This window comes from Eurosta solidaginis, chromosome 4, assembly GCF_040869045.1.
Source record: "Eurosta solidaginis isolate ZX-2024a chromosome 4, ASM4086904v1, whole genome shotgun sequence".
Lineage (NCBI taxonomy): Eukaryota > Metazoa > Arthropoda > Insecta > Diptera > Tephritidae > Eurosta > Eurosta solidaginis.
This window is the reverse complement of record NC_090322.1, coordinates 1,409,502-1,424,800: the sequence shown is the minus strand read 5'-3', so window position 1 is coordinate 1,424,800 and position 15,299 is coordinate 1,409,502. Positions and strand designations below refer to the sequence as shown.

Below are 15,299 nucleotides of genomic sequence, written 5' to 3'. Positions count from 1 at the left end.
CACATCATTATCGGCAGATGGGACTTCGGCTTAGTTCAGCCTTACCTTCTGGTACTAGCCGGAAAGATTTTTTTACCTCTCAATCATTCGGGTATGTAGATTTTAGTCGCCTCAGATGGCAGGCATACTCTAACCTCACCTTCTTCGGTAACTGCAGAGAGAAATAGAAGCCCACACTATGTAGGCAGACTCAAATGGAGAAGTTGCCCTTGCGGGTCCAAATGGCGTTAACATTGACGAAGGAGGTATCACTTAAGCGATTTGCTAAATTCTGCCAAAATAGCAATGGCGGGGGAGATGTCACCTCTTCGTCCGTGATAACCACCCTGCAGTGTCAGTTAGAACTTCAGCAATCATAAATATATTAAATTTTGGGAGCGCTGACTGAACATTCAGTTGAAGTCTACGCTTCGTTCAGATCAGTGAGCTGCAATTATTCATCTTTTAAGGTTATTAGTGGTCTAACCAAAAAATTAGTATTAGTGCGTACACAAACAAAGATACCTGCTGGTGTGTTTTGAAGACTCATGTTTACTTCAGTGCTTAAGGAAACGTATAGAGTTTTTAAGACCCATCAGGCTGTAGTAAATTAAATTTCGCTTGACAATTTAAAAAGATGACAACAAAGGCACACCGGATACACCCTAGCTTGGGCTTTTATTATATCAGACTGCGTTTCAAAAAACCGTTTTGATGAGGTAGACTGCAGTATTCCTGCAGCCCAGCTTAAACAGCCTCACTTTTTCGAGATCTCAAATGAGCCTTTCTCTAACGAGTTTGTATTAGAACCTAACCATGGAAAGGACAATGGTGTCTATTTATTTAGTATTCCCGTTAGTAAACGACTTAACCTTAATTCCCCACTTTAACCTTTTCTGCATTTCTGTGAAATCTTTACATTCTCTAGTGGTATTCCTGGCTACCAAAGAAGAGTGACCAATAACTTATCGATTTTGATGGATAAAAACTGCTTTATTGAAATTCATTTCACAAATAAAAACTCAGTTTCTTCCTATTCAACCCATCAATGCTTTACTTTTCACACTGCGACCGTTTCAATTTGCTCACCGGTGGTTAAACCCACCATTTTTTCACTCTCAAACCAAAGCCAATCGGCCATTTTCTTATTTGTGGCCCACGGTGGTAACGGCCAACGTATGTAGTCCGAATAGTAACCGCCCGTCGAACTCTGCAAAGCCGGATCCAATGCCAAGCGCAGTGTAGTTTGTGCACCGGCGCGCGGCGTACGAATGAAAAAAGACTGAATTATATTTGGAATGTACCACAACCATGCCGGATTACCGCTAAACCGCGTCATATTTGTATTCACCATACCTGGATTGCAGCTATTCACTGTTACGCCCGTACCAGCCATGAGCTTAGCCAACTTGCGCGCGAACAATATATTCGCCAATTTACTGTTATTATAAGCGCCGTAGAATTTTGAATAATGCAGCTCACCATTTAGATCGTCCTTATGAATGCGCCCGAAGAGATGCAAAAATGAACTAACAACAACTACGCGACTTGGTGCTGCACTACGCAAGCGTTCCAGCAAAAGATTCGTCAACAGAAAATGTCCTAAATGATTGACGCCAAAATGTAACTCAAAACCTTCAGCAGTAAGTGAACGTGGACGGACCATAATTCCAGCATTATTCACCAATATATCCAAACGATTTTCTTCGACGTTAAAGTGCGCAGCAAATTGACGCACGGACTCAAGCGATGCAAGATCTAACACGCGATTGTAGATTTGTTTGTTGCCAGTGCGTTCGATAATCTCCAAGCGCGCTTTCTCACAACGCGCGGCATCACGGCAAGCCATGTAAATACGTGCGCCACGTTTTGCCAGCTCCAGTGCTATCTCCTTTCCCATGCCCTGATTTGCGCCAGTGATGATGACAACTTTGTCATCGATGCGATTACGTTTCGTATAGAATGGGCCCTGTATGACTTTGCGCATGATATACAAGATGACTGCTATGATGCAAAAGATTAGAAATATCTGTATGATCCATGCCCAGGCGTCTTGGAAGCAGAGTGTTTTTTTAGTCATGGTAAAGTTGAGTAACCTTTGATAGTTTGATCATTATTTCTAGCACCTGAAAATGACCTCGTCTGTTGGAAAAACGGCTTATACTGAACTTAGTTTTCTATATTATTTTACAATTAACCAAATTTTACAAGAAATTTACATGCCTTACACATACATTTGCATAACAACAATCAAAATTAGCTTACCTTGACCTGCTACTTACCCTCTACAATCTTTAAAATATTAAAGATTGCGTGTTTTGGTCACTTTTGCCGCTTCCGTCACTAAAGTTTGTACTGCATTCCTATACAACAACTATATGACACTTAATAAGTTATAATAGCCAGGCCAAATGAATTCAATTAAGGACCATTTTCGCCATGCTGCTTCCTTGACTGGCAGTCTGGTGCAAGGCAAAAATTAAACAAAAGACAGTAGTTTTGTACAACGGATTATTCACAATTATCGATTTAACTGGGGTGAGTTGGTAAAAAAGAAAATGTCAAACGAATCTATCTGAAGGATTGATATCCTATGTACGGGATCAATATCCGGCAAAGAACCATCAACATCGATAATGTTCCACAAAACCTTCGGGGAGTGTTTTCATGGCTTTACACTTTTACCTTATGCGGCAGTTACCCACCGACGTGTGCCGTACGTACGGACGTTTGTCGTACGAAACACGTTTGACCGAACCCTCAAGCCCGTAGGATTCAATGTGTGCGTCTGTGTACATGTACATAACATATTTGTGTGTTTATTGTTTACAGATAAGCACTGTTGCCATTGACCATTTTGCATGCATGCTTATGGAAACATCAACTTTTTCCAATTTAATTTTTGATATTGTAAAAGGCCGGAATAAATATTGAATAAGTATAAATAGATTACATATTTATAATCTGCACTTTTACATAATTATTTCGAATTATTTTCACAGTTTTTCAAACTTTAATTAGGTGTTTTTGTATAAGACTGCAAACGGTCAAAAATTAGCGCACAAAAGTTTACTAGGCAACTCTGTCTAGTGAGAGAGCGATCAGCTGACACGTTCTTACGGAAAAAATCAAAATAGTTTTGATTTCAACGTTACGGGCTACGTACGTACGGGCGTTGCACGTCGATGAGTTTTCGTTTACATTGCACACTCATAAGATAGGTCGTGTCAGCTGACACGTTTTTGGTACGTACGTTCGTGAGTAACTGCCGCATTATGCGGCAGTTATGCGGCAGTTACCCACCGACGTGTGCCGTACGTAAGGACGTCTGTCGTACGAAGCACGTTTGACCGAACTCTCAAGCCCGTAGGAATCAATGTGTGCGTCTGTGTACATGTACATAAGATATTTGTGTGTGTATTGTTTACAGATAAGCACTGTTGCCATTGACCATTTTGCATGTATGCTTATGGAAACATCAACTTTTTCCAATTTAATTTTTGATATTGTAAAAGGCCGGAATACTATTAAATAAGTATAAATAGATTAAATATTTATAATCAGCACTTCTACATAATTATTTCGAATTATTTTCACAATTTTTCAAACTTTAATTAGGCGTTTTTGCATAAAATTGCAAACGATCAAAAATTAGCGCACAAAAGTTTACTAGGCAACTCTGTCTAGTGAGAGAGCGATCAGCTGACACGTTCTTACGGAAAAAATCAAACTTGTTTTGATTTCTACGTTCCGGGCTACGTACGTACGGGCGTTGCACGTCGGTGAGTTTTCGTTTACATTGCACACTCATAAGATAGGTCGTGTCAGCTGACACGTTTTTTCTACGTACGTTCGTGAGTAACCACGGCTTTACCCACCGACGTGTGCCGTACGTAAGGACGTTTGTCGTACGAAGCACGTTTGACCGAACTCTCAAGCCCGTAGGAATCAATGTGTGCGTCTGTGTACATGTACATAAGATATTTGTGTGTGTATTGTTTACAGATAAGCACTGTTGCCATTGACCATTTTGCATGTATGCTTATGGAAACATCAACTTTTTCCAATTTAATTTTTGATATTGTAAAAGGCCGGAATACATATTAAATAAGTATAAATAGATTAAATATTTATAATCAGCACTTTTACATAATTATTTCCAATTATTTCCACAATTTTTCAAACTTTAATTAGGCTTTTTTGCATAAAATTGCAAACGGTCAAAAATTAGCGCACAAAAGTTTACTAGGCAACTCTGTCTAGTGAGAGAGCGATCAGCTGACACGTTCTTACGGAAAAAATCAAAATTGTTTTGATTTCTACGTTCCGGGCTACGTACGTACGGGCGTTGCACGTCGGTGAGTTTTCGTTTACATTGCACACTCATAAGATAGGTCGTGTCAGCTGACACGTTTTTTCTACGTACGTTCGTGGGTAACTGCCGCATTACGCTGAACTTAAAACGATAACTTCAAAGCCCTGGCAAAGTTGACGTAACAATAACCATATAAAACAGCTGATCCAACCAACCGTATGGAAATCAATGGTGCCATACCATAACGAAGAGACTTAGCTTTTTGTAGTTGTAGGTCTGAACTTTCAAATATTTTTTTATAAATTCAAGATATGTGATGTGCAACTTCAAACAAATAAAAAAAGTAATTGAAACAGGTGGCATCACTGACCTTTATATTCCTAATTATAAGTTTTTATGTGTATCAGATGTTTTCAAAATATGTATGTATATCAAGCCGTTTTGACCTCAAAAGTTTACAAACACTGACAAGCCTTGATACTTTCGGACTTGGCCTACAACTTCAAATCGACATACAAATATAATAGGTGCCAGATTTCAAATTTGTTGTAACTTTTTTTATCAGTAGACTAGCTTAATGCAACAATGCAGGCAATTTTTGTATGTTGGTTGATTTATGTGATGTAATGCAAATGATGACTTGCATTAAATAAAAACAAGTAAGGAATGCTAAGTTTGGTTGTGAGCGAACATTACATACTCAGCTGCCAAATTACAGCTTGCAAAACTTTTAAATTACCTTCTTTAAAAATTGGACGGTGCCACGCCCATTGTCCAAAATTTTGCCAATTTTCTATTCTGCGTCATAAGGTCAACCCACCTGCCAAGTTGCATCGCTTTATCCGTCTTTGGTAATTAATTATCGCAAATCGAAATTTTCGATATCGAAAAAGTGGGCGTGGTTATAGTCCGATTTCATTCATTTTAAATAGCGATCTGAGACGAGTGCCCAGGAATTTACATACCAAATTTCATTAAGATACCTCCAAATTTACTCAATTTATCGTGTTTCCGGAGACGGACGCACGGATGGATGGACGGACATGGCTAAATGAATTTCTTTTTTCGCCAAGATCATTTTGATATATAGAAGTCTATATCTATCTCGATTAGTTTATGCCGTTACGGGGTACGGTTGTGCGAGCAAAATTAATATACTCTGTGAGCTCTGCTCATCTGAGTATAAAAAAACCGCATTAGTTTCCACCGGTTGCGCCTATTCAGCACAAGAAAAATATACTTAATTATACATACGTATAAATAAACATTATAATATATGTACATATAACAATAAAAAATATTTCTTATGTGTCTCATTCGCATTGGCTGAGGTGAACAACATTTTATGGCTTTTCTGTTTTGATTCTCCATTTGAAGTGAAAGCGCCTGACATGTTTTTTGTTTATTGCCGCTTCCGCCGTCTGCGAGTATTCTCACGGCTGCGATAGAGCAACCGAAGCCACCAATGCATAATTTATCTACAAATGCGCAGGATTTTTCTCTCACCGCTGCTATCCAAATATGTTCAACATACCTTACAGGAAATGGGCGTGGTATTTATGTAATTTTCAATATATCTGGGGTTTGATTCCGAATCACTTATAGACATTTTAGCTGATCGAAAGAAAACCTTTCACAAATGTCTTTCAATTGTGATCAGATTTTAGTTAAGTGACTCAGAGAACGAAAATCCTTGTTTTTGAAGAATCAATTATAAAAATCAAAAGGCGCGCATTTTAGTCCTACTTTGTAATAACTTTTTGGAATTGGAGGGTGAGTGAGGGAGCAATGACGGAAATTTTTTATGTAAAAATCAGAGTTATCTAGTGCTTGTTGTTGTTGTTACAGCAATGCTTCGGCCTATCCAATAGGTGCGATCACTCACAAATTGTCGTCAATATTCTCTAATGAGAGTCCAAGGAAACTTGGAGTTTCGAAAGGGTTGGAGCAAAGAGATATACGTTTTTGAGGCATTGGTTCCACATTACAATTGAAAACGATTGCGACGAATGCTTTCCTCTACTGCGAGTTTCGGGTATTTGGCATTTAAAACGGGGCTAACCGCGCAATCATCGGCATAAACCTGTAGCTATCTATCATGAATGATACTCAAAGCCTGTTTACGCTCATCAAGATCAAACGGCTGAGTTCTTTTGCGGCGAATTTCTTCACAGTGCTTAGTTCCTGGGAGGCGAGGCCTCTTCAATCAGATGTTTGTTGAGATGCTCAGGCTTCTGGATATTCAAGCGAAACTGGTAATCTAATGCTTCAATCCGACTGGTCCCGACCAGCAATTAATAAAAAAAAATTATATATCTACATAAATCTGGTTCATAAAGGAAGGGGAGGAAATGAGATGGCTTATGAGCTTGCATGCGGGGCTCTGCGAAAAAAATTTGTTCATTACTAGTTACTCGAACAAAGCATAGGAGAAGTAAAATCATACCATAGGTTCTGCAATATCAACAGCGCCACATGGCCAGACTACAATGATACATATATATATATATATATAGGGTGTCGTCTAAGTAGATCTCGACTTAAAGCAGTCTGAAACGGTCATTAAGCTATGGACACGTATCAGAAAAAGAAACGTATTCCAATAACCACTGAAGAAGCTGTGAAGACAAAATCAGCAGAGAGGCTGCTATCCATTTTCGTGCAACTTTCCGTGTCTAGGTTGACCTAGAATTAACAAATTTTGGAAGCACCTTTTTCAAAAACGTCCTCACATATCGGTAAAAATTTAGTGCGACCTGTGGAAAAATAATTTTTTGTGGAAAAAATTTAGAGGAAAGCTTGCTGACCCCATCCTTTCCCCGCACTTCCTCTGATTCTGTTTCCGTAAGTGCGATTTATTCGGTCGGTACCTGTTCAACTTCCCGGAAAAACGTATCTAATATTAAGCAAGGAAAAGGTCTCCTAACAAAGATTTTTTCGAATTAATCTAGAAAGAAAATCGCATCATAAAAGATATTTTTTTGAAAAGGCCGGGCTGTGGTACACTTCCCAAGATCAAGGTTATCGTTTAAAAAGGTCAAAGAAATAAGGTAGCTGCGTGTGAACTTTTATATCTCCGAAAGCTATAACAAATTTAAAAATATGACATCGAATGCAGTTGCTTGCAGCTTGCCGAAGACCTTTAGGAAAGTACAAGCCCATTTCGTGATCTAAAATTTATCGACCTGTAAAATACAGGGGACTCCCTCAAAGGTTAAGTTTTTCAAGCACATCTTTGTTTTTCGCTCTCTCTTTCGCTCTGGAAGTCGCAAGCACATGACATACTTGAGAACCGGCTCAAAGTCAAGCAGCCGACATTGTTTATATCTACAAGTAGACGTACAAATATGCGCATGAGTACAAATCCACTGGAAAACCAAAATTAGTTTTTCCACTAAATTAAATTTTGGGGGATGACACTTAAAATAACCAAAGGAAAATTTTTGTTTACGCCAAAGATGCTGACCGCTGCTTATACCAGACGATGACGTGCTTTCTGCTAGACATGTCCACTTCTTCCCTCGAGACGCCTAGAGGGAGGTAGCGCGTGCTTTTATCGAGTTAAAATCTGTCCTTCATACATATTTATTTATTTATGTATATGAAGAAGGAATAGGTCATGTATATCGTTGGTTGATTCTCTTGTTACAACATTTAAAATAATTTTAACTCATATCGAAATTTCTTTTTATAGCATAAATAGGGGGCGGGGACACGTGCGTAGGCTGACTAACAGTTTTTTATGTCCACAGTCTCTGAAGTGCACACCAATCAGGGTTTGTACAAGTTTTTGTTTGAATTATATTTTCTGTGTTTTTATTATTCCAGTCACCCTTGCAAAGTCGGTTTGTTTGACCTTACCCAAAACACATAGCATAGGGCAGAGAGGTTCGCAGCTTTTTAAAGCTTGATTTTAGTAAAGGCCCGTAAATTACTTTTTATTCAGTAACCACAGGCTGGGTAAGAGAGTGGAAAACCAGGCGAGGAGAGCCTTAAAAATACCAAGTAAGTAATCTTAACTCTTTAGCTCTATCATGAAATGGTCTGGTTAGTCCTGTGAAAATTTTACTCAAACATCAGGACGAACAAGTTGACAGCGGTTTGGATTATACCTTGTAAATCTCTTCAAATGTTTTTGTTGCTTTAAAAATGCTTTTATGTCAAATAGGCACCGCGTTAGCAACTGCAACAAGACTTAAGGCCTCAGGGCAGCTTAAGTGTAGGCAGTATAGCGCCATCTAACATAGGGCGTACGGACTAAAGAGCCCGTGTCTAAGCCGGATGATTGGCGCAAGGGTGCGGAAAGGACAGAACATGCTTACACATGTGTACCGAGGATTCCAATTAATAGGAAGCGGCTAAGTCTGCTCTTTACTTTGTCGATCTAGAAATAAGAAGATTCGTAAAGAACGCGGCAGAAATTTTGGAGTGAAAGTGCCAAAGCTGTAGTCACGTCAATATCTAATTAAATTCAGGCGAATATTAAGGCAATAATCTCACAAAGTCCCCTATTAATAGGGGTACCGGAATGCACAAAATCATTGGAGAAACTTTGTCCAAGACGGATTATATATCTATGCTGGGTTCCCGGTGCTAAAGGGGAGAAGGTAACGAAAAGGCCGATGAGTTGGCAACGGAGGGTGCAGCACACGATGAGTCGACGGTAGATGTCCCGATCCGTTTGAGACGAATCAAAAGGAGACAGGAGTTGCATATGATCCAATCAGACTAACAAAGTTGCTCATATATCTAAAGAGAGAACACTTAAGTTTCGCGATGAATATACAAACTAGACATTGTCTTCTGACGTCACATGCATATAAGTTAGCCCACGCCAGTAACAGCAGACGTAGCAAATGCGGTCTCTGCTCAGTTCTGCGCCAGCGAGGTCAATGCTGCAGTTACTGGGGCGGCAGAGTTGCCAGAGCTCGAGGCAGTAATTAAGCTAGGTGCTAGAAATTTCATGTATTTGCCAAGAGGAGGGAATTTTCTATAACATTAGCCCTGGTTCCCAATCGGTGTCTTTCCGTTTGGTCGTCAAACAAATTTTGGTAATACTATGGATGCATTCAGTCTATGTAAGGTCTTTATTGACCAGCCAGTTCAACCTAATCTAATAAGGCACCGCTATAGAAGTTTAGCTTCCCGTATCATACCGCAATCCCTAACTAGTTCAAAGAAATGGCACATCGCAATAAAATGTGTTGTAGATAGAGTATAAGTAAGTGGGGGGTTTCAGGCACTCAGTGAAATACATATGTGCTCGGGTTATTTATGGTCTGTCTCTGACTCAAACACACCTCCTCATTCTACAAAAATTTTTGTGGGCACTTTCGATTTGCTTTGCCTTTATTCGCAGATATGAGTAATTTTTGAACAATGTATTACCATAATTAGTATTTGTAGTCATAATTTTATTTAAAAACAGCTAAGTGCAATTATAATTTTTTTTTTTCAAGCACTTAACCACTGCATGCACCGTTGCACATGAAATACCCAAATATTTTCGAAAAACTATGAGCCAAAAAATTCGTTTGCGTCCACGGCAGATAACAATTTTATTGTAAGTAATTCATTAATTTCAAAATACTTAAATTTCATTTACATTTTTGTTTGTTTTTTTATTTATTAATTTTTTTTTTTTTCTTTATATAAAATTGTTTTTCATCTCATTTAATTTGGCAAGAGGCCCAATTTGAGGTGCCAATGCATTCGTCGTCTGTTATTTTTGTGGCTGTTTTTCGGTCATCTTTAAGTAGGTAGTCGATGATGTTGTATTTGCGTCAAAATCCATTAAAAGTTCACAATTTCCTACTGAGGAAATCGTAAATAAACAATGCTGTGGTATGTAAATCGGTTTGACGCTTTGTCGTCTTGTCGATTTGTCAGCGTGAATAATTCGCTATTTTCATTTTAAAAATTTTATCTAATTCTTTTCTTAAAAAAAAATTTTATTTCACACAACGTTAATGAAAGCAAGTTTACTTAAAAACATTTTGTTGTTGTTATTGTATGCACAAAAAGCTAGTGAAAGCAGCACCTGTGAGTGAGTGAGTGATACCCGCAATTCTATTATTGTTTACCAATTATCATTTGGCTGTTTTGTTGGCGCCCAACAACAATTTGAATATTTCAATTGCTTGTTAATTAAGTTCTAGTTTTTAGGTGCTGAAAATGACAACTAATTCTAATTATGTACTAAGTATGTATGTATGTATGTATTTGTGTCATGCACGTGCGGCTTTTGTTTTATTGTTGTAACATTTTTGTGTTCATAAGTGAGTGCAACATACGAGTGCATTCTGTTGAAGGTTAAAGGTTGTAATTTTACGTAAAGGAGCTCAAAATAAAGTGCAAATACTCATATCCACAGTGGAAATCTTATGCTAGTGGCAAACCTGTCACAGTTATAATGTCCACGTCATAATCATATTTATACTTTACCATATCTATTGACATCAGTTGTGCTTTAACCTTAACAAATTTTTTTAATTTCATAAAAACGGAGAAAAAGGAAAAGCTAATATGTTACGCAAACAATGAGTCACCTAAACAAAACATATTCAAAACAAAAAATAAAACCACGAAAAAGTAAAAAAAAATTTCCAACTTAAAACTTTATAGGTTATGGATGAAAACCAAAAACCAATTGGTTGGCTGAAGCGTTATGAGATGTCACCAATAATCTTCGTTTTTTTAATAATTAGTTAATCTATTACCAAAGATGATAAATACAATAAGAGCCGTCACTCGTTATTTTGTGGCGAGTATTTCGCTGGAAATTGAAAAAATTGATGCCGAATGTTTTCTGAGAGGGACATTTTTAATTGTCTCGCATTTATCCATGCCGTGTAGGCCCCTTGTGCAACTGTGATTTTTGGAAAGAGAATTAAATAAGTTAATTAAATACAGTCGGAAAAATAAACACAAATACCCCACAAAAATGTATAGAAGACATTTATAAACATCTCGCCCAAAAAAAAGTAGCGACTACCTCTCAGTATACATCGAGTAAATGCCTAAAAAATAACGAATGACGGCTCTTATTGTATTTATCCTCTTTGCTATTACCATGACGGAACGATACAAGGTAGCAGCATGGTGACATACCTACAAACATAAATAAAAATTCCATGTATTTTGTTTTTGTAAATTCGATGGACAAGTGTCAAAATCGTACTGCGCCGGAAGTTGATGTATCAAATCAAATAAAAAAAGGGTATGATCAGCTGTCCCATGCTGTCACCTTGTATCGTTCCGCCATGGCTATTACATTGTTTTCCAGGTCAGCTGTTGTTAGTAGGATCAGCTGTTTTATATATGTGCATGGATATGGTTATGGAATTCAGCCTTAGTCAGCTGATTCCAATGCTTCTCGTTCTATCTATTTTTGACCTTATTAAATTTCATATCCGAACGCCTGTCAAATTGTTTCTCATTTAACATAACACACTTGTCACTATACACAATTCTCATATCTTTTTACCGCATCTTCACATTTGCGTATTTGTCAACTAAGCGCTCTGAACCCCACCACAACGCCTGCACTTGCACTTGCTGGTATTCACCTGTGCTCTTAATTTTTTTTTTGTTTTTTACAAGTATCTAATTGTTACTTAACACTAATTTGCATATTGACCCACAGCAGTGGCATATATACACAAGTTTAGCTCAAATACGCAATTGTAGTGATTTACAGTTATGGACAAGGAAATAGCGCAACTCTTTCATAGACATTTATTATTTGTATATGGAAAAGTTGAAAGAGATTTATTTTCTTTCGATTTTTATTTAATTACTAGCAGACCCGGCAGACGGTGTTCTGCCCTAAATTTGGCCTATCTGCATACATTTTAATAAGCTTTTTCCGTCTAACTCTGCCCTACCCTTCTACACTTTTTCCTAATCTTTTTATTCACTCCCCCCTCCGTCTTTTTCGCTTCATCTTCATCTTCGTCTCATTCTATCTCTTTCTCAGTCTCCTTCTCTCTTTTCTCTTCTCTCCAGTTTTTCTCCTTCTTCTTCATCTCTTATTGCCAGTCCCAGAGGGTGGTATGTATTTTGTTCCAGTCCCACTCTGAGTCTCAGTCTTAGTCCCAGTCCTAGTCCTAATCCCAGTCCCAGTTCGTCTCTGGTATACTTCCCGGAAAAAAGCATCGTAAATACTAATATAGGCAAATTTATATACGAAATTTCAGACAAATCGAATAGGACGTATGTAAATAGGTATGTGGGTATTATTAATTCTTGTCTTTATTTCGGCTTCGCTTGCATGTTTATCAGTTTTGCCAGGTTGATGCGACTAAATCAAATATCACAATGAACTTTAGAGCTCTCAACAACAGCTTTCATTTGATATCCATATTGTATAAACACATTCTAGGGGTAGCCAGGTCCACGTTTTGATCTCAAGACCCTAGACACGTAACGAAAAGGTAGACGTTGGCCGATTCTCAGACCTACCCAATATGCTCACAAAATTTCATGAGAATCGATTCAGCCGTTTCGGAGGAGTTCAGCCTCTAAAACCGTGACAGAAGAATTTTATATATTAGATTAAGAATTAATGAGCTTAACACCGGCTAATAATAATCGAATATTTTTATTTAAAATTTCCTGGAAAAAGTAGAGAATAATATATATTTATATATATATTATATTTATATATAATTATATATATAAGGCTTTTGCTAATTAGGCCCGCTTTTTCATTACAATGCAATTTAAAGTTGAATAGGGTTTAACCTTGCCACTTTATATTTTACTACTCATCTAAGCTAAAGCGGCTAAAGTAGCAAGTTTAAACTCTAGTCAATATAAATTGGAGGTCAAATTAGCACTGAAAAATTGGGCCTAGGTTTCTATAGAGATAAAATATAGAAAGCGCTTAACGAAATTTCCTTCGAATTTTTATATATTTTTCGAATATCATATAGGAGCTTATGTCCCTTTTCTATTAAGAATTGCTTTTCGATCTGGAGCGTTTTTGACCGTCATTATTAGATCAGCCTAAATTTTAAGCTAAAAAAAGCTTAACATTTCATTCCAAGGCCTTATTGAACTCGTTTTCAGAAAATGTTGTTTGCTAACGCAGTTGTAGCCCCTTAAAGTAAGCAGTGCATACGAATCGCGTCATCAATATACAATCTCCATCCCTTGCATAAGAAGAAAGACGACTACCAAGGGAGACACAAGTCACTCTGGCCCAACTTCGTTCTGGATACTGTAACTGGTTAAACTCTTACTTGTTCAGAATCAACCCCGATATACGTAATGTACATATATGCTGAATTCGATGAATCCCACATGGCACAACATCCCTATGATTAAATTTTTTGAGACTGTTTTTACTTGGACTCCCGTTAGACTTTGGTGATCATTTGTGAGTGGTTGCACCTATTGAATGGAGCGAACCACTGTTCCACAAGATTAACACAGTGCACACGAAAAAATTTACGCTTTTATTTCTATAAAACAATTAATAATACCTCGACACACTGTGTCATTTATTTGGATAAATTGTGCTTGACCTTACAGCCTATAACTGTACGTGGAGGCTTGTAATGTATTTAAGTACTTTTTTAAGAGTCATGCCACCTAGACGGGAGAGCCCCTGCATTGCCAGAGCGACGCGTTCGCAGAGAATATGAACCGCCTTTTCATCGTCCAGCTAATAAGAGCGACAGATTTGAGTATCGGATAGATTTAACATTATTTTGTGATATTGTAGACTACAGTGTCCCGTACAGTTCTCAGTGTGAATGATTATCGCAGTGAGAGTGGATGAGCTTGACTGATACTTTCGTTGCTGGGAGTGCTGTTGTCTGATGTTGTCTGAACTGCTTTGTTTTCCAGTTACATATGGTTTCTCAAGTGTGTGTCTTTGTGAGTCACAGATGAACTTTGTACCCTAGAATGCTGCTATTTTCTTCAATAATGTATAAATGGTAATGAGTTACAATTTTTTAATAAGAATATTTTCTGTAGATCTCGCGAGATTTTCCCATAGCATGGCATTTCAACAATTGCACAGTTCTTTGACGGACTTTCTTGGTACCCATTCAAATTTTTTGTGAAATGTTTTTGCAATGTTATTGCCACGAGGTTTCACTTCACCACTGATAATTATAAATCCAAAGGATGTAGCTCTGGGCAGTTTGGTGGATTGCCCTGCAGCTCGCCCACTTAAGTGTATAGTTGGGCATACTAACTTTGTTTTGTTAAAATGCGTGCTATTTCTCTTTCCACAACTGTGTGTTTTTACTAGTTTCATAAAAAGGAATAATATTTGCAAATGCTTCTAAAATAGGGTGTTTAATTCTCAGCAGCGATTTTTTTCTTTTATTCTAAATGAAAATCCGTCTTATTATAGAAATAAAGGGGAGGGCTCGTTTACCACACAAATGGTCTTGGATACAAATCCCGGAAAAAGGTATTTCATATTAGAAACGCTTTCTCTAAGGAGAATCGCTCCTTGGCAGCGGTTTGGCAAACACTGCAAGTTTGTTACTATAATAAAAAGCTTCTCAGAAAATTCTTCTGCCTTTGCAGATGCCGTTCGGAGTCGGCATAAAAAATTCATAGGAAAAAATAAAAAAATGGCGTGACTCATTCGAAATTTCGACGTTACTAAATTACACGTTAAAAAATATATTACTACTTGAAAAAAAAGTTTGTCCCATACCCAAATAAATTTTCTTATGTGCAATTTATATGGATTATTTAACTTTTGAATAAGCTAATAAGTATTTAATCATCAGTTACGATTACAAACCGAAAAGTGGGGCACCCTGATGTTTATCTATATCTGTACTTTTTATTATCTTCACTCTATATTATATTTTAGAAGACGCTATTTATTAAATCTTGTATTAAAAAGATATTTTGGTTATTGCGTACTATAAATAGCTCTTGTTTTGAACATAATTTATCAACTTTTTAAAAACGAAAATACGAAGAAAGTACAAGATGCCACAAAAGGTAGCAGGCTTATTTTTGTTTCTAA

General features: G+C 37.4%; 1 long non-coding RNA gene and 1 pseudogene across 1 annotated transcript in view; one reads left to right on the top strand and one right to left on the bottom strand.

Annotated features, from left to right (window-relative positions):
- Positions 1-15,299, top strand: part of LOC137248475 (uncharacterized) — a 150,322-nt gene that overhangs the window by 84,002 nt on the left and 51,021 nt on the right. Inside the window, exon 3 of the long non-coding RNA XR_010952173.1 lies at positions 9,754-9,857. This is a non-coding gene — a long non-coding RNA (uncharacterized lncRNA). The remainder of the gene's footprint in view (positions 1-9,753; positions 9,858-15,299) is intronic.
- Positions 967-2,116, bottom strand: LOC137247533 (retinol dehydrogenase 11 pseudogene; annotated as a pseudogene).